This window comes from Equus przewalskii, chromosome 23 (assembly GCF_037783145.1).
Source record: "Equus przewalskii isolate Varuska chromosome 23, EquPr2, whole genome shotgun sequence".
NCBI lineage: Eukaryota > Metazoa > Chordata > Mammalia > Perissodactyla > Equidae > Equus > Equus przewalskii.
The window spans coordinates 17,465,506-17,483,804 of record NC_091853.1 but is presented as its reverse complement, the minus strand read 5'-3'; the positions used below and the strand labels follow the sequence as shown (position 1 = coordinate 17,483,804).

Here is an 18,299-nt window from a genome sequence, read left to right as displayed (position 1 = left end):
ATTTTTTCTCCCACTGACTCTACTGATGGGGCCAACATAGATGATAAACTCTAGGGGAAACCAACAATGTTAGGTCTTGGCTAAAGAGTCTTGGCATAAACATGTCCTGTGAGCTTATAAAATTTTCATGCAGCACAACAAAACCACAACAAATGAGAAAAAATTTGGTTCAAGCTACAGTAGTATTTATTTAACCAATATTTATTTAAACAAAGGAGGAAATTTAAATAAATATTTATTTAAACAAAGGAGGAAAAAAATAAGGTAAGGAGGGTGAAATTAAATAAACCATTCTACTTCTGTGATTAGTAAGTAGATTTAGTGCACAGTAAAGCCTTTCAATGGTGCTCTTATGAAAATCTCTGAAATGCTTTCCAAGATTTGTTGTGCAAATATTTAAAAATAACAATAATCGAGATAGTTCCTTTATCTATTGTCCCACATAGGACATAACAGCTAAGTGAAATGAAGACGCTAAGTAGCTATTATTAAATGGCTTGAGAGCCTTAAAAAGTCAAAAATAGAGTGGCATCAAAAGTGAAAACAAAGGCAGAAAGATCCCTGAACTTGGGGCTGCTCTAATTCCATTTTTCGACAAGGTACAAAGCACGTGGACTTCAACTCATGAACGCTATAAACACATGTGCTGCGATGGCCTGAGCTTGTGAAACAGGCAGAGGCAGGTATGTGCCGAAGATCTGAAGGCTTGATGGAGAGGAGTGGGTGGGAGTAATAAGGGAGGTGCAGGGCAAAGTAGGGCGAGGAAGAGGGGCCCTGAGGGCAGAAGGGCGCTTGGCGGGAAGCGGGAAGTCTACACTTGAGCAGAGAGCTGGGAGGAGGCAGAGGGAAAGCAGGCCTGGAGATACGGTTAAATTACTGGAAAAGATCATTCTGACACATAAAACCCAAGACTTGCAGGCAAAGGTAAGGTGGTGGGATAAAAAGCAGGAGGATCTATGGATGAAAATCAGTGGGATGGAAAAGCTCCAGAAAGGGTAAGAAGGTGAAAGGGACATTTGGCAGAGGAGTAAGGCCAAAGGCAGGCCAAAGGGAGAGGACAGATGTAGGGGCAGAGCACAGGATGCTGGCAGCCTGGGGGAGCTCCCTGCACCAGACAGGTCTCCACTTTCCTTGTTTTAAGTCATTTAGAAGGGCAGCGGTGAATATTGATTACTACCTCCCTTGGGAAAATCCAGTGAACCAAGAGGTGGGCTACCTGAGCATCCACAGGTCCTCTGCCCCACTCCTTGATCCAGGAATATTCTGGGAGAGATCTCCACACGGAAAACCCTCAGTGCTATGGCTGCAGCACAATGGCAAGTAAGACAGGGTACGCGAAAGGCCTTTGAAAGCCAGAAAACACCCTACAAATATAAAGCAATGTTCACTGAACCCCTTGGACAAAAAAGATAAAGACCATAGTCAACAATCACAAGTGAAGGAATATTTGTCAAATATGGATATTATATATATTCCAAATCAAGATGCCCTAACTAGAAATTGCAGTCATTTGAGAGGACATTACCCTTGGTATGTTTGCTTTCCTGTCCAATATTTTTCAACACTTAAAAATCTACCTAAGGCATAATGTGGAGCTCTTAATAAACTATCATACTGATTTATTAAAATAGATGTCCACATCTAATGTATTTCCAAGGAGGTTTTTTGACACATGACAGATCTAACTAATTAGGTTAATTCCATTCAATTCAATCACTCATTCAGTGCCTTCCAAGTGCAAGGTAGCGTGTGGCTGCTGTGCAGATTGCAGACATGAACCAAACAGCCTGCCTTCCAGTAGCTTGCTCAATTAATCTTCTCAGTTTCCATTTCAGATGGGGAAGCTGCATCTCCTTTCTTAAGTGTAGAGGGAAAGCAATCCTTACATTATGTGACTAGCCTACAACCTAGGAAATACATTTTCCAGGAACACATCTAATAAAAAAAAAGGAAAGGAACTTCTTAATACCTGGTGACTGCAGACACTGTTGTGGGTTCATTTCCATGTTCATCCTGGCCCAGTTTCTACCCAACCACTCCTGTCATAATTGCATAACCACAGCACGTCAAGTTGTTTCTTGTTGCAACTGTAACTTGTAAAATTCAACTTCAGAGCTGAGATAGTCAAGTTAAATAATTACCTACGTTAAAAATACGTGTATATATATAATTTACATGCCACTTCAGATAAGCTCTTGAAATATGATCTCTGAAAGTCACAACTGTCACCGATTTTTAAAATACGGTTTCAGTGTTGCAATTCTCCCTGCGCACAGGCCCTACCCCTGTCTTCTCAGTTTCCCAAGCAGTATTTTATACCGGTCTATAGCACTCTGCTTTTCATGTTTTAACGAGAACCTAATTAATCACAACTTTTACTTCTCCCATGCTATGGGACTTCTTCAATTCCAAAGAAGAACTGCAAAATGGCCAAAAATGCACTTGCTTGTGCCCCCTGTGGCTCCAAGTTGTACTGATATGTTCCAGTGAAGCTAATGATACTTAGCACACTTAGGACCCTCTGTGAACGAGGCTCCTGCCCTCTCCTGCCCTAACAGGAAGCACGATGACACTCCCTCTCCCCGCCTGGAGTGTCTCCTTCTCTCACAGAAAACATCCAGAAGGAAGCTGCAAAGAGCCTGGAGCAAACCAGGATGCAACATTCAAGGCTTGCCTGGTCAAAAATACAACACAGCGCTGAGGCACCATCAGCCTGGAAAGGATACTCAAAAAGGAGCAAACCACCTGCCTCCTTGGTAGGTTTTTGAATCAGTCACAGCAAACAGTACCAATGAATGAACAAGCTCTTGATTTATACATTGTGATTCTTCAAGAAGCTCAAACCACTTCAGACAGTGGCCTATTAATTCCCAGAAATCCAAGTTAGATGATAAAGTCAGATGGGGGGAGCGAGGGGGTAAAGGATAAATTACTAGCCAAGAAAACAAAATTATCAGTTTTCTCAACCAGTGAAACTGAGTCGGTGCTGCAGAGAGAAACCTGGACCTCAAGGTCCTTCTAGGATGAACTTTTAACATCGGATATAAGACCTCCCTACCAACCAAGGCCCTTCTTCTTGGGAAATATGCCCAAATGGAGATCAGCTTGACAAGAGAAGCACTCCACAACTCCTTGGGCATCCGGTCATCCTATTGCTGAGTTCACTCATCTTTACTCCTCTTCCTAGTAGCCCTCTGGAGCCGTTCTCTGAACGGAGTTTGCACAGCAGGAAACACTCGGGGAGGTTCCATTTTAATGCTGCATTTTGATGGGTGAAGTGCTAGTTTCAGCACTGGTTTATGCAGACAAAAGCACTCAGCTGTCCTATCACTAGCACTTCCTACTTCAAAAGGAGCAAAACAAACATAGGTGATCAAGTCTAAATTAATTTCCACGCCCGTTCTATTGCATTTCCAAACCATCAACAAAGAACATGTTCTATTGATCCTACAATCCAGATCCAGGAGGAAGAAAAAGGAGGAAAAACCTCAAATTGAGCATCTTGGACTTCTCCCTCCAAGAGAGCTAAAGTAACCCAGGCCCACTCCACCCACGATTTCTTCTACCCTGGTATATCCCAATCCTACCAAACCAAAAGGTTACTCTCATTAGGTAGAAGGTGATCCCACCCCCCGGAGTAGGGAACATCTGTCTGTGTAACGAACCTGCCACTTCCCCAAACAGTCCACACTGTCTCCTTAAAAACAAAAAAAGTACTACATGGAATGCATGGTGTGTCACCCCCCCCCCCAAATGTCTGAGTCAGAGCTTGTGCGTGTGTGTCTTTACGGAGGTTTGGGTGACCAGGGTGTATCACTTTCAGAGTTGCTCCAATAGCTGAACTTATGGCTGTCTTCCAGCCACGGGCAACATAAGCACTATCTATTTTAAAACAATTTTCCTAACCCCCATGCGATGGAAGAGACCTCATACATAGGTCATTAACTTCCTACTGGAAACAAAACACTTCTATTTCAAACTGTGCTTGTCATCTCCCAGGACTAATGCGTGTTTATGTGTATATATTTCTATCTTTGACCATGCAACTCTTTTAGCCAAAAAAGCCACCCCAAATTTTATCAACGTTCCTGAGCCAAGTCAGAGCTTTAGAAGAGGAATGAATGGGCGATGAGAGCCCTTAAGCCCAGGGACTTCTCTCACACAAACAGTTTAAGTCAAAGGAAAAAAAAATTCCTCCGTAGAGCAGACCAAAGGCAGCCTCGGCGGCCGCACTTCACGAACTGCCTGCAGAGGGGAGTGAAATCTTTTCCTTGTGCAATAACCAAGCACCCTCTGGCTGCCTCGCATGGGCACGAATAATAAATACATCGAGGTGGGCAAACAGATGCACCGAGACAAGCCACCCCACAAAGGTCAAAACTTCAGAAATCCCGGGGATCACAGCAGCCACACAAACATCAATCAGTCGGAGCGGGAGAAAGGACTCGGAGACTTAGCAAAGGATTCTGAATTTTGTTTTTTCTTTCAAGCTCTGGCTTGCAAAGTACGGCGGCTACAGGCAAAGCCAGAGAGGAGCAGGAAGGCTTGAGGGCGGCGGGGGGTGCGGGTGGGAAGGGAGGGGTGTCTAACACCAGCCACCCAGGCCTCGATGTGACGAAAGTCGTCAGCAGCCCCAACCGCATCCCAGCCCCTCCGCCCCAGCAAGCAGACGCCCCCTGGAGCTCCCCCCACCCCAGCTTCCGTCCCCTGCAGCCTCACCGGCCCCACACCAGCAGCAGCCCCGGCAGCGCCACAACCGCGGCTCCCATCCCTTCCGCGCGGCAGACACCCCGCAGGCCTCCCTCCCAGCCCACCCGGGCCAGCCGGGAGAGCCGAGCCGGGCGGGCTGCGTCGCCAACTCCCCCCGCCCCGGGGCTGCCGATGGCCCCCGCTTACCTTGGGCGCTCGCGGGGGGGCTGAAGGTGGCAAGCCTCCCGCCCCCCGCCCCTTTCTTCCTCGCCTTTTTCTTCCTCCCTCCTCCTCCTCTTCCTCCACCTCCCCACCGCGTGCCGGGGTCTCCCTCTCCTCCCCGCTGCTCGGAGTAGAAGCCGAGAAGCCCGGAGCCGGGCCGGCGTGCGTGCGTGCGGGAGGCGGCGGCGCGCGGCCAGCTCGCCAGTAACTGAGCGCGGCGCGCAGCTCCAACTAAAGTGTGAAAGAAGCGGCGGCCGCGGCGGCCGCGGCACGGAACGGCCCCCCGGGAGTGGGCAGGGAGCGAGCGGGAGCTGGCGGGGAGCGAGCGAGGGAGGGGGCCGGGAAGGAGGGAGGGAGGCGGGAGGGAGGCGGGAGGGAGGGGACCTCCTTGCCCAGTCACTCACTCGAGGGGCGGGGGCAGCCAGACACTCCCCTACCGCCGGTCCCTCCCCGCGCCCGGCTCCCGCGCGCGTCCTGCTCCCCTCCCCCGGGGAGGGGCCTGCCGAGGCCGCAGGGGTGCCGCGCACCAGGCTGGAAGGGAGCGAGGGAACGGGCGATCGGGCGAGCGAGGCTGCCGGGGCTGCCGGGAGGGAAGAAGGGCGAGGATAGGCGTGTGTGTGTGTGTGTGTGTGTGCGCGCGCGCGCGCGCGCGCTCACCCCTTGCCGAAGGGCCAGCGGGAGGCGGGACCCCGGCGGGAAAGCTGCGATCTGGGCCTGTCACCCGGGGGGTGGCGTGGGAGCAGCGGGGCAGCTCCGAGGCCAGGAGGGCCCAGCTCTGCGGGAGACCCAGGCCAGCCTTTGGCCCAGCCGCGGGGCTGCGCCTGCTGGAAACAGACCGAGGGAAGGCCGGGCATCCTGGGCGCGCCGCACGGCCCCTCCTCGCCCCTCCCTGGACGGGCGGGCTCAGTCCAGCGGCCCGGGCCCCGCCACCAAACCTCCTCCGCCCTGCCCTGGAGCCCCGGCGCCTGCAAGATGAATGAAGCACCCGCGAATCGGCAGAGCTGCACTGGGGGGAGAGACGGACGCGCCGCTATCTGCGACTTGGCGCCCTGAGCCCCCTCCCCGCCCTGCCCGGCCTCTCGGGACTAAAGGGCGGAGGCTGCGCCTGCTGGGCGCGGCCGCGATGTTTTGGGGTCCGGGAAGAGCGCCATCCGCCACTTGATCTGTTCAGGTTTTTGTGGACCCTCACAAGAGGTCAGCCAATTTCCCACCCTCTGGGCGAAGGTATTTTTCTCCCAACATATTGGGTGTTTCGTGTGCGCACTGAATTGATCTTTCAATATTGATAGCGGTTGGACGTCTTTTGTGCGGCTTGCCCGCGCTTCGCTGCTCCTGCATTGCCCCAGACACGAGGAATGTCAGGCCTCCAGAGAGAGGACACCCAAGAAAACAATAGGGGCCAAAGATCCTCTCGGGGTCCCGCGGGTTACACACAAACCGAATCGTTTCTCACTGTCGGCCAAGATGAAGTTGGCAAATGGAAAAGGATACGTCCGAGCTGTGACAGTGATGAGACACTTAATTGAAAAGCAAATTCATAATTTAATGAAATGAATTAATAACTACCCATAATGGCTAGGAAGAAGGCGTTTTTGAAAAAATGGTTTTCCACTGCTTTCCCTTTTTCCATTTGAAAGGCTGGTATTACATTGTTTTTGAAACTCACTTGTATTCTATGTTTTAAATTATCCGTATTGGGGTTTATTTGTGTCTTTGGAACCAGAACTGTTTGTAGCCCAGCCTCCTGAAGAGAAGTGGCTAGAAGGGAGGGGAGGCAAATTAGGATTCCAGTCAGGCGCTGCCAGCCACCATTTCTGTTACCTCTGCGACTTGTTGGGTTTCTTTCAGCCTTCCTTTCCTCATATATAAAGTGGGATTGATCATAATAGCTCCTATCTCATAGGCTCGTTGGGAAAGAAGGAGGAAAATGAAATAAGGTGGCAATGCGTGTAAAACACTTTGCATAATGTCTGACAAGTGGTAAGAACTCGGTAAATATGAGCTTTTATTTCAGATATATAGTTTGACTCCAAATTTGGGAGACTGCTTTTCCATTACATTCCTTCTTAAAGTCGCGGGGGGGGGGGGGGGGGGGGAATCGGTTGGCTGGGTTTATCCAAATGTAGTCAACCCTTCTTTGGGGTTTTGAGGCCATGCCTGAAAACTTCTAGGGTAAAATGAAAGAAGTATATAACTAAGATGTGTGTGTGTTTATTTACACATCTGTGTCTGTATATAGACATGATCCTATATAAAAAGATCCTTGGGTACAACTAGCTTTTGTCTTTCCCCACCTCTCTCCTTCCCTCATCTACATAGACCACCCTGAAGAGCCCAAGCTCTATGAATGTTGACCTGTGTTGTACTCTCTCCCTTCAGGGCTCAGAACAGTGACTGGCAGTGTGGATTTCTTGAGGGCACGGCAATGTGAGTCTCTTTTGACTTGGGATCCTCAGAGCTAACAGAAAGCCGCAGAGCAGGCACTTCATACATGTAAATGAAAGAACATCCATACTATGCACTTTTAAAGCAAGTTTTTAGTTATTCAAAGGAATACATGTTCACTATGGAAATTTAGAAATTTGAGAACTTCAGCTAAGTATGAAGAAAATAAAAATTGTCGTAATCCTACCATCCAGAGAAGCACTCAATAAGTGCTTCAAGTATATCCATTTTCTCTTCATTTATTTTATTATTCAGTCAGCAAACATTTATTAAGTACCTAGTTAGGGACCAGACGACTTCCCAGGATGGAGAACAAGTTGCATCTTGTTGGTAAGTGTTGTTTGTTTCTCAGTAGAAACTACTTAGAAGCAACATTTTATATGGTGAGGTTCTCAGGAGAATCTACAAAACGTTCATGAAAGGAATCCTGTAATTAAACGATAGTGCTCACCAGAAATGATCTAGGGTTTGTAGGACTTGAAGCACTTACAATTTGGGGAGCCATCTTCAAGATAAGGAAGACAAAAGCACAAAACCCCATTGCTCACGGGGCTCATGGAACTTAAGCCCCTTAGGCTTCTCAGTGATCCCTCTTGGTGCTGGAATTTCTGTAGAAGTTAACTCCTTTGATAAACATTGTTTTGTTTTGTTTTGTTTTTTGGTGAGGAAGATTGGCCCCGAGCTAACATTTGTTGCCAATCTTCCTCCTTTTGCTTGAGAAAGATTGTCCCTGAGCCAATCTGTGCCAATCTTCCTGTATTTTGCATGTGGGTCGCTGCCACAGCATAGCTTGATGAGCAGTGTGCAGGTCCACACCCAGGATCTGAACCCACGAACCCCAGGCTGCTGAAGCAGAGCCTGCGGACTTAACCACTATGCCACTTGGGCGGCCCTTGATAAACATTATTTTAATATGAAAACTCATTCCTCATTTTACCTGGAATTCCTGAGACACCTCTCCTCCCTCCCCACCAAATCTGGAAGAGGTGGAAGTAGAGACTCCGACCATCACAGACACACACTCACACACACACACACACACACACACACACACACGTATCCCTTCTCAGGTAATGAAACCATCACCTCTTTGCCCTTTTGCTCCACCAGAATCTCTGAATCCCATATCTTCAAACACTCTAAATATAATTTTCAAAAAATATACATCTTTTTTGCTCAGAAAGTTAAATTTTCATCTTCAAAAGCATTACTATCATAATTAATTTTATTTCATTCCTAAAGCTTTAACTTGTAAATACTTGGCTCTATGGAACCACTCATAATACATAAGTTTGAATTTTTTGTTTCTTATTTTTCTTTTAAGTAGTGTGTTATAGATTGAATGTTTGTAACCCCCCAAATTCATATGTTGATGCCCTAACCCCCGATGCCAATGGTATTAGGAGCTGGGGCCTTTGGGAGATTAAATCATGAGGATGGGGTCCTCATAAGGAGATTAGTGCCCTTCGAAGAAGAGACCAGAGAACTCTCCTGTACTCCCGTCTCCACACAGCCATCTGCAGGCCAGGAAAGGGCCCCACCAAGACCCTGACCATGCTGGCACCCTCATCTCGGACTTGAGCCTCCAGAACTGTGAGAAATAAGTATCTGTTGGTTAGGGCACCTAGTCTGTGGTATTTTGTTATAGCAGCAGAGCTGACTAACACATATAAGTTCCTTTACCATTGACTATAAAAAAGAAACCAAGGAAAACGCAGGTTCATTGCAAAAAAGATAGTTAAAGCTATACACTGTTTCCTATAACATCTCATGGAAATCTAAATGAACTCATTATATGTGATTTATTTTAAAAGTTTCCAATCAGGATAGTTTTTCTGAATAATCAAGTTAAAATAGCTTTGGCAGGATTATTCAAAAATGAGTGATCCTAAAATAAGTACTACTCTGAAATGTGCTTTCTTTGTATTTGCTCCATGCAATAACTGCTAACAGTGATTGTCTGCTGTGCATTAAGCATGGCATTATGTAATTTGTAATGTATGTGAACTCACTCACTTCGTCTTCCCAACAATACCATCAGAGAGACTACTATTCTCATCATTCCCGTACAGATGTGGAAATGGAAGCACCAAGGGTTGAAGTCATTACTGTGAGGCCAAGTGGTGGAGCCAAGGTTGATTCTCACTAGTCAGATGCCAGAGCCCACGCCCTCAGCTGTTAGGAAAGATGTTTTCTCTTCAATCTCCTCCACTTTTCTGCCTCAATTTTTCTCATCCTTCAAGGCCAGGCTCAAACGCTATTAAAGGGAGTCCTATCTGAGCAACCCCAGCCTGAGTTTCTGAACTTTTGGAGAATTCAGTCTTCCTCACTTGCTGAAATTTTACAGCCTTACACTGTTGGGGACCCTTCCACGTCCTTTATGTCAGTTCCACCATCAAGATCAGTAGCTAGTGGTTTAAGACTAGGTAGTTGTGTGTGTGTGTGTGTTTAAATCTTCCTTTGAGGTTAAATCGGAGCAGGTAGTTTAAAGTGAGTGCTAACAACTTGTTAATGGTTCTGTTTGGTCTTTCAATGATGTGTGAATTACTCTGAGTAACCTGATTTTCTAGATCTGAAAGTTGTGGCTCTTACTTCCATCTATTTATTTCTTCCTTGGGTTTCTCCTTAGGGTATATTTTCTTTTATCTCATTTTCCTAGGTTGGGTAGAGAAGATGAAAACATAGAACATAGTCACTGGAAGCAAGAAGTGTTAAGAATCCATAACCAAGGAGTGAGACCAGCCATGAGTAAAAGAGAAGGAAGCAGAGGGAGGGGAACTCCAAACACCCAGGAGGGAGAGGTCAGCGAAGCCCCCAGGCTGTCTGCTTCCTCTCCTTCTTGGCCTTGCCCAGACTTTGGAAGTTAGCTTTCTGGAGTGGAGCCCTTCTTTCCCAGGTGGCACAACAGCTCCACCACTGTGGGTGTAACAGATGAATTCCCAGCTGCCAAAGTCATCTGGTTCTTACTGATAGCTGCTTAGAGTATGGCCCTGCTTCCAGCTTATATGTGCTAACAGTATCACTATTTCACGTGTTGGTCTTGTCTTTCCAACTGTAAGCTCTGTGAGAATAGGAGGTCTTGCTATCCCAAGTGTTCTGGCCAGGCGGCAGGGACTCCATACAGTCTTAGAGGTAAGGGAAGCTGTTAATTAAGTTGCTATTAAGTTGCTATGTTGGCTCCTCTTAGTGGTGGCAGAAAACAAACATTGATATCTAGAAATTTCAGCAACTGTGACATAGCCAGAGGAATGTGGCTGAAAGAAAAGGAAAGAAATCGTGGGTTTGGGGGCGGGGGCAGTAAGAGAGAGAGAGCACAAACAGAAACAAAGAAAAAACATTATTTTCATCTCTATCTCAACTTGACTTCTTCGAAAATGCCCTCTCCTTCCCCGACTCCCTTTCAGAAATTGAAACAATATTCAGGAGATAAACATAAGGAGTAAAGTTACAGCTTCCTTCGCCATAATTAAGGGAGACTCCTAAAACAGCTAACAACGCATTACCTCTCATTACACACTACGGTTTTCAAAAGCTGCGCTGGTTCTGACTTTATGGGCTGATTTCAGATACAATTATGGAGAATTAAATTTTTAAAGAGCTAATGGAAAATATTGCTGGATACACATATAAACAACCTGCTGGTTTCAGATCATATTCTAAAAGGGAGAAAGGAAGGAATGGGAAAATTCCAAAACAAATGTTTCAAATGGTTTAGGGTGTCAGCATATATCAGGCAGTTTTCTAAACTCCCCTGCATGTTTTAACTGACTTAAGTCTCTCTACAATGCTATGAAGGTATTGTTACTATGACTATCTCCCTTTGCTAGATGTGAAATGTGAGGAACAGCAAGGGTAAGTAATTAGGCCAAAGCCAGGGGTACCCAGCTAAGAAATGACAGAGCTGGGATTCACTTTTAGACCTGGTGCTTAGACTACATCATAGAAAAGAACAATTTATCTCGCAGAATCCGCGGAATGGTAAGTAGCCTCAGTACACTTTCCACCTTCTCCAGTGTGGTCTTTATCACCTGTGAGGGGTCAGCACGGGGGGGATAAGGGACCATGACACCTGTTGGCTACTCAGAAGCTTCCTGTGGGTTCTCCAAGCTGGAAGACTGTTAACCAAGGGAGGAGATTACAGAGCAAAGGTGGCTAGAAGGCTTGGAACACAATAGCATTTCCATGCTTCAGCACTTAGTTTAATTAAATCAGCCCTTGGTCCAAAATAACTCTGTCGATGAAGAACAGCTTTGCCTTATGCAAAGTGCCCAGTGTCAATGTAAGGTAAGCATTAGCCTAAGCATTTGAAATGCTTTCACCAGCTTGAAATGGTAGCTTGATTCGTTTCCTCCTTGTTTAGTTCGGCAACCCCGGTCCGGGCCTCAGTCCCTCTCTGCTGGACTCCTAACCTAACCAGTCACCGTGACTTCCAGCTCTCAGTTGCACACCGTCATTGTTGTCAGACTCCTTTCTCCAAAGAACAGATCTCCTGCTCCATCTTACAAGCTCCACTCCAGCTCTTTGATGAGTCCAGAAGGAGGTCTAACCTCCATCATGCTCACAAAATCTTCCATAATTTGGCCCCAACCTACCTTTAAAGATTGATTCCCAGTTCCAGTTGCCCACTGGAAGGATGGCCCATCTACCTGGCTGACTGGCTGTTTCCCATCCATATTCTACTGTTTCCCACCCCTGTGCTCTTGCACATCTTGGCTGATCAGTGTAGAATAGTCAAACCCCTACCCACTTCAAGAGCTTGCCTCTCAGCAGACCTCACTCTTTCTCTGGCACTCACTAGCTCTGTGGAAGTGGACAAGCCATCTTGGGTTTTTCATCTGCAACAAAGAGACCATACTATGTACTATATGGAGAATTTGAATAAAAGCCTGGCCCTGGGCACATCTAGAGAGCAGATAAGGATGCTTTGTAAATGGCTATTATTTATTTATTTATTTATTTATTTATTTTTTAGGGAGATTAGCCCTGAGCTAACTGCTGCCAATCCTCCTCTACTTTATATGTGGGATGCCTACCACAGCATGGCTTGACAAGCGGTGCCATGTCTGCACCGGGGATCCGAACCAGCGAACCCCGGCCTCCAAAGTGGAACGTGCGCACTTAACTGCTGCGCCACCAGGCCAGCCCCGTAAATGGCTATTATAATATTGTCACTTGTTCTTTGTGATCTGGCTTAAGTGTCATTTGTTCTGAGAAGCTTTCCAAAATCCCCCTTGTCAGAATTGAGCTCTTCCTCCCACTTTCTACTGAAGTTTTGGGTTTTTAAAAAGCCTTTGAGATTTGGTTTATTTGTTATAGTAGCGGTTAACCACTTCTGACTAATACATGGCAGATATGTTTTTGTAAATTGTGGAATTCAGTCATTTTTAGTATATTCTCCTGACAGCAACCATCACCACTATCTAATTCTGCAACATTTTCATCACCTCAAAGAATAGGAGGGCTCCAATTTCTCCACATCTTCACAGACGCTTGTTATTGCCTGACGTCTTTGTTCTAGCTGTCCTAGTGGGTGTGAAGTGTTATCTCATTGTAGTTTTCATTTGCGCTTTCCTAATGACTAATCGTGCTGAACATCTTTTCATGTGTTCTTCTGTTGAAGCTTGCTTATAGTTTCATGATGGCAGTTACTACAGCCAGCACTTGGTTACCCTTCACACAACCTATAACCCTTTGCTCAAAGCTTTGTAAATTGTGGGGCTCAGAATGTGTTTATTGAATGAGTTATTTATTCTTGACATCACCCACTAAGTATCCTGATATGAACTGACTATACGAGAGAAGGCAGAGAACAAGGAAAGTATGGAGAACAGAATAGAACAAAAAAAAAAATCAAAGACTATGGTGCCTATTATTCTGAGAGTATACAAATTATATGTTGAATAATGCTTTACAACTATTAAAACATCCTGGTATTTCTACCAGCTGATCCACTTTTGTTGCTTTCTCTCCCTTGATTATTTGGGCAGATTCAATAAGGAGGTATTATATAAAAATCAAGGCTTTTTAGTTTTAAGTGAGAAAAGGAGAATTAAACTAGAAAATGTAATTTTCAACTCATGATAATTGGAGCACAAGAGCTTAACTCCTCTAGGCTCCTTCAAAGTAATTAAAAAAATAAGAGGAAATTTGTAACCATCCAAGAAACTCAATTAAGGTGCTACCATATTCCAGAAAAATCAAAAAAATATTTGTTAGATACTTTCTTTAAATGAAGTCACACTCATTTGTAAGGAAAGAAAGGCAACCCTCAATTCTCTAAATGCAAAAGCAAGACCCAAGGAGCAAGAGAAAGAAATTTGCAGTGGAATCTCACCATAACCCATGCTGAAGAGGCTGAAGTTAGAACAGCCGCTCAGCAGCGAATTGATTCCCACAAAACCCCTAGAAGTGTACCAGACAGCAAAACCCGGCATCAGATCCCACCACAGTGGCTCAGGCTCATCTGCTAACGGGGACTGTTGGACAGAGGGCCCAGCCCAGCTGACGGTGGGCCACCCCACAACCAGCAAACTCCGCTGCTCAGGAAAGGGCTGCCTCTTTCCAGAGCTCCCTGCCTCCCTTGGAGATTCCTGTTCCAGTTTTATGTCCATCTTGTCAGGCTACTGGTCTGGTGTGCACTGGTCCCTTCTTCCAGCCTTGAAGAATGTGTGTGGTGTTTTAGTTAGGCTTTGTTGATTGTAAAGAATCGAGGCTTAATCGTACTAGTGTGAGTTGGAGGGACCAGGGAGAATTACTGCAAGACTCTCTAAAACATCACGGGGAGCAGAGCCTCTCTGGAAAGGCAAGAACGGGAATCCTAGAATGACCAGGCCTCATGGACACCAATGTAGCAAGCCTCAGCCAGCGCAACGCAGCACTGGTGTGATTCCATGGAGCTCCTACCTGTCTGTTCCACTGTAAAGAATTGCAATGACTCCTAAGAGTTCTCATCGCAAGGAAAAATAACATTTTTTTTCTTCTTCTATCCATATGAGGTGATGGATGTTAACTAAACTTACTGTGGTAATCATTTCACAATATATGTAAGTCAAGTCATTATGCCATTCACCTTAAAATTATACAGTGAGTGTTGGGGCCCGCCTGGTGGCGCAGTGGTTAAGTGCGCACGTTCCGCTTCTCAGCAGCCCAGGGTTCACCAGTTCGGATCCTGGGTGTGGACATGGCACCGTTTGGCAAGCCATGCTGTGGTAGGCGTCCCACGTATAAAGTAGAGGAAGATGGGCATGGATTGTTAGCTCAGGGCCAGCCTCCCTCAGCAAAAAAGAGGAGGATTGGCAGCAGTTAGCTCAGGGCTAATCTTCCTCAAAAAAATAAAATAAAAAATAGAATAAAATTATACAATGTTGTATGTCAGGTATATCTCAATAAAACTGAGGAAAAAAAGAATTGTAATGCCAGTGAATGAGAATGATATTATTATTGGTGAGATATCAAATGGATTCTAATCCATATGCACACAAGTTTAAATAGTTTATTAGTAGTAAAAATTTACTTTGCAATGCATGACACAGTATTTCACAGTGGCTGAGATCCACTGTACTTGGCAATGAGAAATGTCTATATATTTCCCAAAGTAGAAGAATATGTAAGATACATTCTCGAATGACAATGCAATAAAACTGTAAATTAATTACAAATATTTTTAAAGCCCACAGAAGATTTAAAAATACTATTCTTATGTATAATAAAGGTGAAAACTCCTATAAATGTGGAAAGATAGATTATGCCATAAATACTTTTGGAAAACCTGGTAACAATTTGTAAAATAATGAAATTAGATTCCTACCTTGAGCAATATATAAAAATAAATCCCAGATGGATAACATTTAAATGTGAAAAGTAAAGCTAGTTTTATTTTCTTTTTAATAGAAGAAAAAAGTATATTAAATTTTGTATAATGTTGAAGTAGGCAAGGCTTATCTAAGCAGAAATCATAAATGAAAATATTAATAGTTTGAATGCATAAAACAATTGTATATCAGAAAAACATCATCAACAAAAGTGAAAAGTAAATGACACACTGGGATAATATTTGCAATTTATTTGATAGATAAATTGTTAGGTCATTAATATGTAAAGAGTCCTGTAAACCAATAAGAAAAAGACACAAATTCAATAGAAAACTAGACAAGGGTATGAAAAAATAATTCACAAGAGAAGAAATATAAATTATTAATAAAATAAATTAAAAAGTTCAGTGTTACTAGTACTTAAAGAAAATAAATTAAAAATATGATTCCATTTTCCCTCTATCTAATTGACAAAGATGTTTTTAAATTGCTATCTCTAGAGTTGAGGAACGTTTAGAGAAACAGGCACTCTCATATGCCACTGATAAAGCAATTTATCAATATTTATCAAATGCATTAGAAGTCCGCATGTCCTTTGCCCTAACAATTACTAGCCTTCTAGGAGTTTATCATAAGGAAATATTCAGAAATATACACTAATATATACCATGCTAAGGTGTTTTTAATAATATGAGAAAATGTTTATGATACATTATAGTAAAAAAGAGGATATCAAATCATATATATAGCATGATCATAAAAATGTTTAAATATATACACTTGTGCTTTGAAAATATTAAAACATTAATGGCAATTTCTGTGGTGGAATATGAAGCGATTACTTTTTAAAGTATATTTTTTCCATTTTTCAAAGAACACATTTTACTTTTATGGATAAAGAAAAAGATTATTGAAAAAGGACTCTACTCCTTTAAGAGTCTTTCCCTGAGAGCAAGCAGAAAAGTAGAGCTATTGGGATTGGAAGTGACCTTTAAGATTTTTAGTTCAAATCCCCATTCCGCTCACTGCTAGCTGACTCAGCCCTTCAACTTATACTGTAATTAATAAATTTCAAGATTGTTCTTTTTTCTTTAAGTATATATAGATTTGTTTATATAGCATTTTCAGAGGAAAGTCATACAAATAATTCAAGGATTGGACCACAAGACCTATGTGGACAGGTAAAGACACTGATATCCTAAGGATGAGAGAAAGGAGCGACTATTTTAAGTCTTTGCTCTCTTGTGGGGAATATTCTGACCATGCCTTTCCTAGGTTGACTAACAGCCTGTTAGAGCCCAGAGATGGCTCCTGTGACAGCCCTGAGAAGACGCGTGCAGACCTGCAACCAGAGAGAACACAACTGACCGATGACCCCAGCTGCTGCACTCTGAAACCCATTGCTGTTTGTGCAAAGGCCACACTTCCCAGTGGCCACTCCAAGTCAATGACCCAGTGCAGCCGGATATGATGGCAGACCCATTCCTGGGAGACACAGCACTCCCTGGACAGCTGACTTTGCCCCGAGGACTCTCTGCTCTTTGCTGAACCTTCCTCAGACTGTACAGCAGCCTAGCACTTCCACCCAACCTTCTCTCCCTCTCTCCTTCACTACTGCTCAGGCTTGCTCTCCCAGCCGTCCTTGGGTCCCTCCCTATTTTTTCTCACACAGCATTTTCCCTAATAAAATCCTTGTATATTTAATCCCATCTTGGCGTTTGCTTTCCCAGAGGACCCAAGCAATCATAACTTCCCAGCAATCTTGAAGTCCTAAGCCTTGCTGCCTTCCCCTCCCCCATGCTCCTCAAGGTCAGTCAGCATCATCGCCAATGCATGTCAGTGAGGCAGAAGGAAAAGGGTCAGAATGGGATTAAGGGACAGACAGCCCATTGCAGTGTCGGGCTCTGTGAGGTAATAGACACAGATCTAGTCACATTTCATGTATTCAGATCCATGTTCAATTTTCATTAGTGTGCATGTTTCACGCCAACATCTTGGAGTCTGGATAAATTTCTGCTGAACACACATTCCCCAATGAGACGTGTGCTGTCCAATAGATATATAATGTGAACCACATATGTAATTTTAAATTTTCTAGTAGTTACATTGGAAACTAAAAAGAAACAGGTGAAATTACTTTTAATAATAGATTGTATTTAACCCAATATATCAAAATATTATCATTTCAACATGTACTCAATACAAAAATTATTAATGATGTATTTTACTTTTTCAGGTACTATGTCTTTGAAATCCACTGTGTATTTTGTATTTACAGCACATCTTGATTCAGACTAACTACACTACAAATGCTCAGTAGTCCCATGTGACTAGAGGCTATATTGGGTGGTACAGAACTGGACTATAAATGCCTTACACATAAGAATGAGCTTTTTCCTATTTTTGGATTAGGAAAGCCATACCAGGACTGTAATGGGCAATTAGTCTGCGCTTCATAAATGCTTGTTAGTTGGTTATTGTTACATGAAATGGTGTGGATGTGTGTGATGCAAGGGCCTCTTACATGGCTATAAGGTCCTGGAAGTAGCTGAGTGATAGGGCAGGCTGGGTGGGGACTGAAGTGCCTGGGGGTGCCTCTCAGCTCCGGGTTATTAACATCTGTGGAGGTAAGTGCCTTGTGCTTTATCAAGAGAGATCAGAAAACTGGATTTTTTTGTAAAATCTTCAATTTTTAATGTCAGCAATCAACTTTAAAATGTGTATGGGTGAGCGTTAGCTTGTGGAACACATAATTTTGTGACTAGTGCTCTCCACTCTAGGTAACTCTTTTGAAAGCAGACAAAATACAGTTAATTAGCAGTAGTAAGAGAATTAAACAACAAAACAAAAAAAATCATAAAAACTGCCATATTGCCTTTTTTTGGTGCAAGGAAAGATGGTGTCATATGTTCTTCAAAGCTTGGGCTAGTTTGTTTCAGAGCTATTAAAATCCTATGGTTTCAGACTATGGTTTCTTAATCTTTCTCTTTCTATGGGTACACATAGATTGATCTTTCCTTAACGTTTCCTTGTGGAAATATAGCTAGATAGGGCACAACACCTTTAAATGCTTAACTTCACCGTTGCTAACTGAACCCGTGGGTCAGAAAATGCTTATTTAAATGTGACACT

General features: G+C 44.1%; 1 protein-coding gene and 1 long non-coding RNA gene across 4 annotated transcripts in view; one reads left to right on the top strand and one right to left on the bottom strand.

The window, feature by feature from the left end:
- Window positions 1–5,491, bottom strand: part of C23H1orf21 (chromosome 23 C1orf21 homolog) — a 209,965-nt gene extending 204,474 nt beyond the window's left edge. Inside the window, exon 1 of one of the 3 annotated variants that reach the window (XM_070591008.1) lies at window positions 5,316–5,491. The gene's annotated coding sequence lies outside the window, so the exon portion shown is untranslated. Of the gene's footprint in view, window positions 1–4,719; window positions 4,872–4,896 lie in introns of those variants that run through there. The other 2 variants (XM_070591006.1, XM_070591007.1) reach the window with 2 other exon arrangements.
- Window positions 5,492–5,566: 75 nt separating this feature from the next.
- LOC139078863 (uncharacterized) lies at window positions 5,567–16,871 on the top strand. The gene is made up of 3 exons (XR_011532010.1): window positions 5,567–6,902; window positions 7,291–7,686; window positions 16,443–16,871. It is a non-coding gene; the product is annotated as an uncharacterized lncRNA (long non-coding RNA).
- The last annotated feature ends 1,428 nt before the right edge of the window (window positions 16,872–18,299 follow it).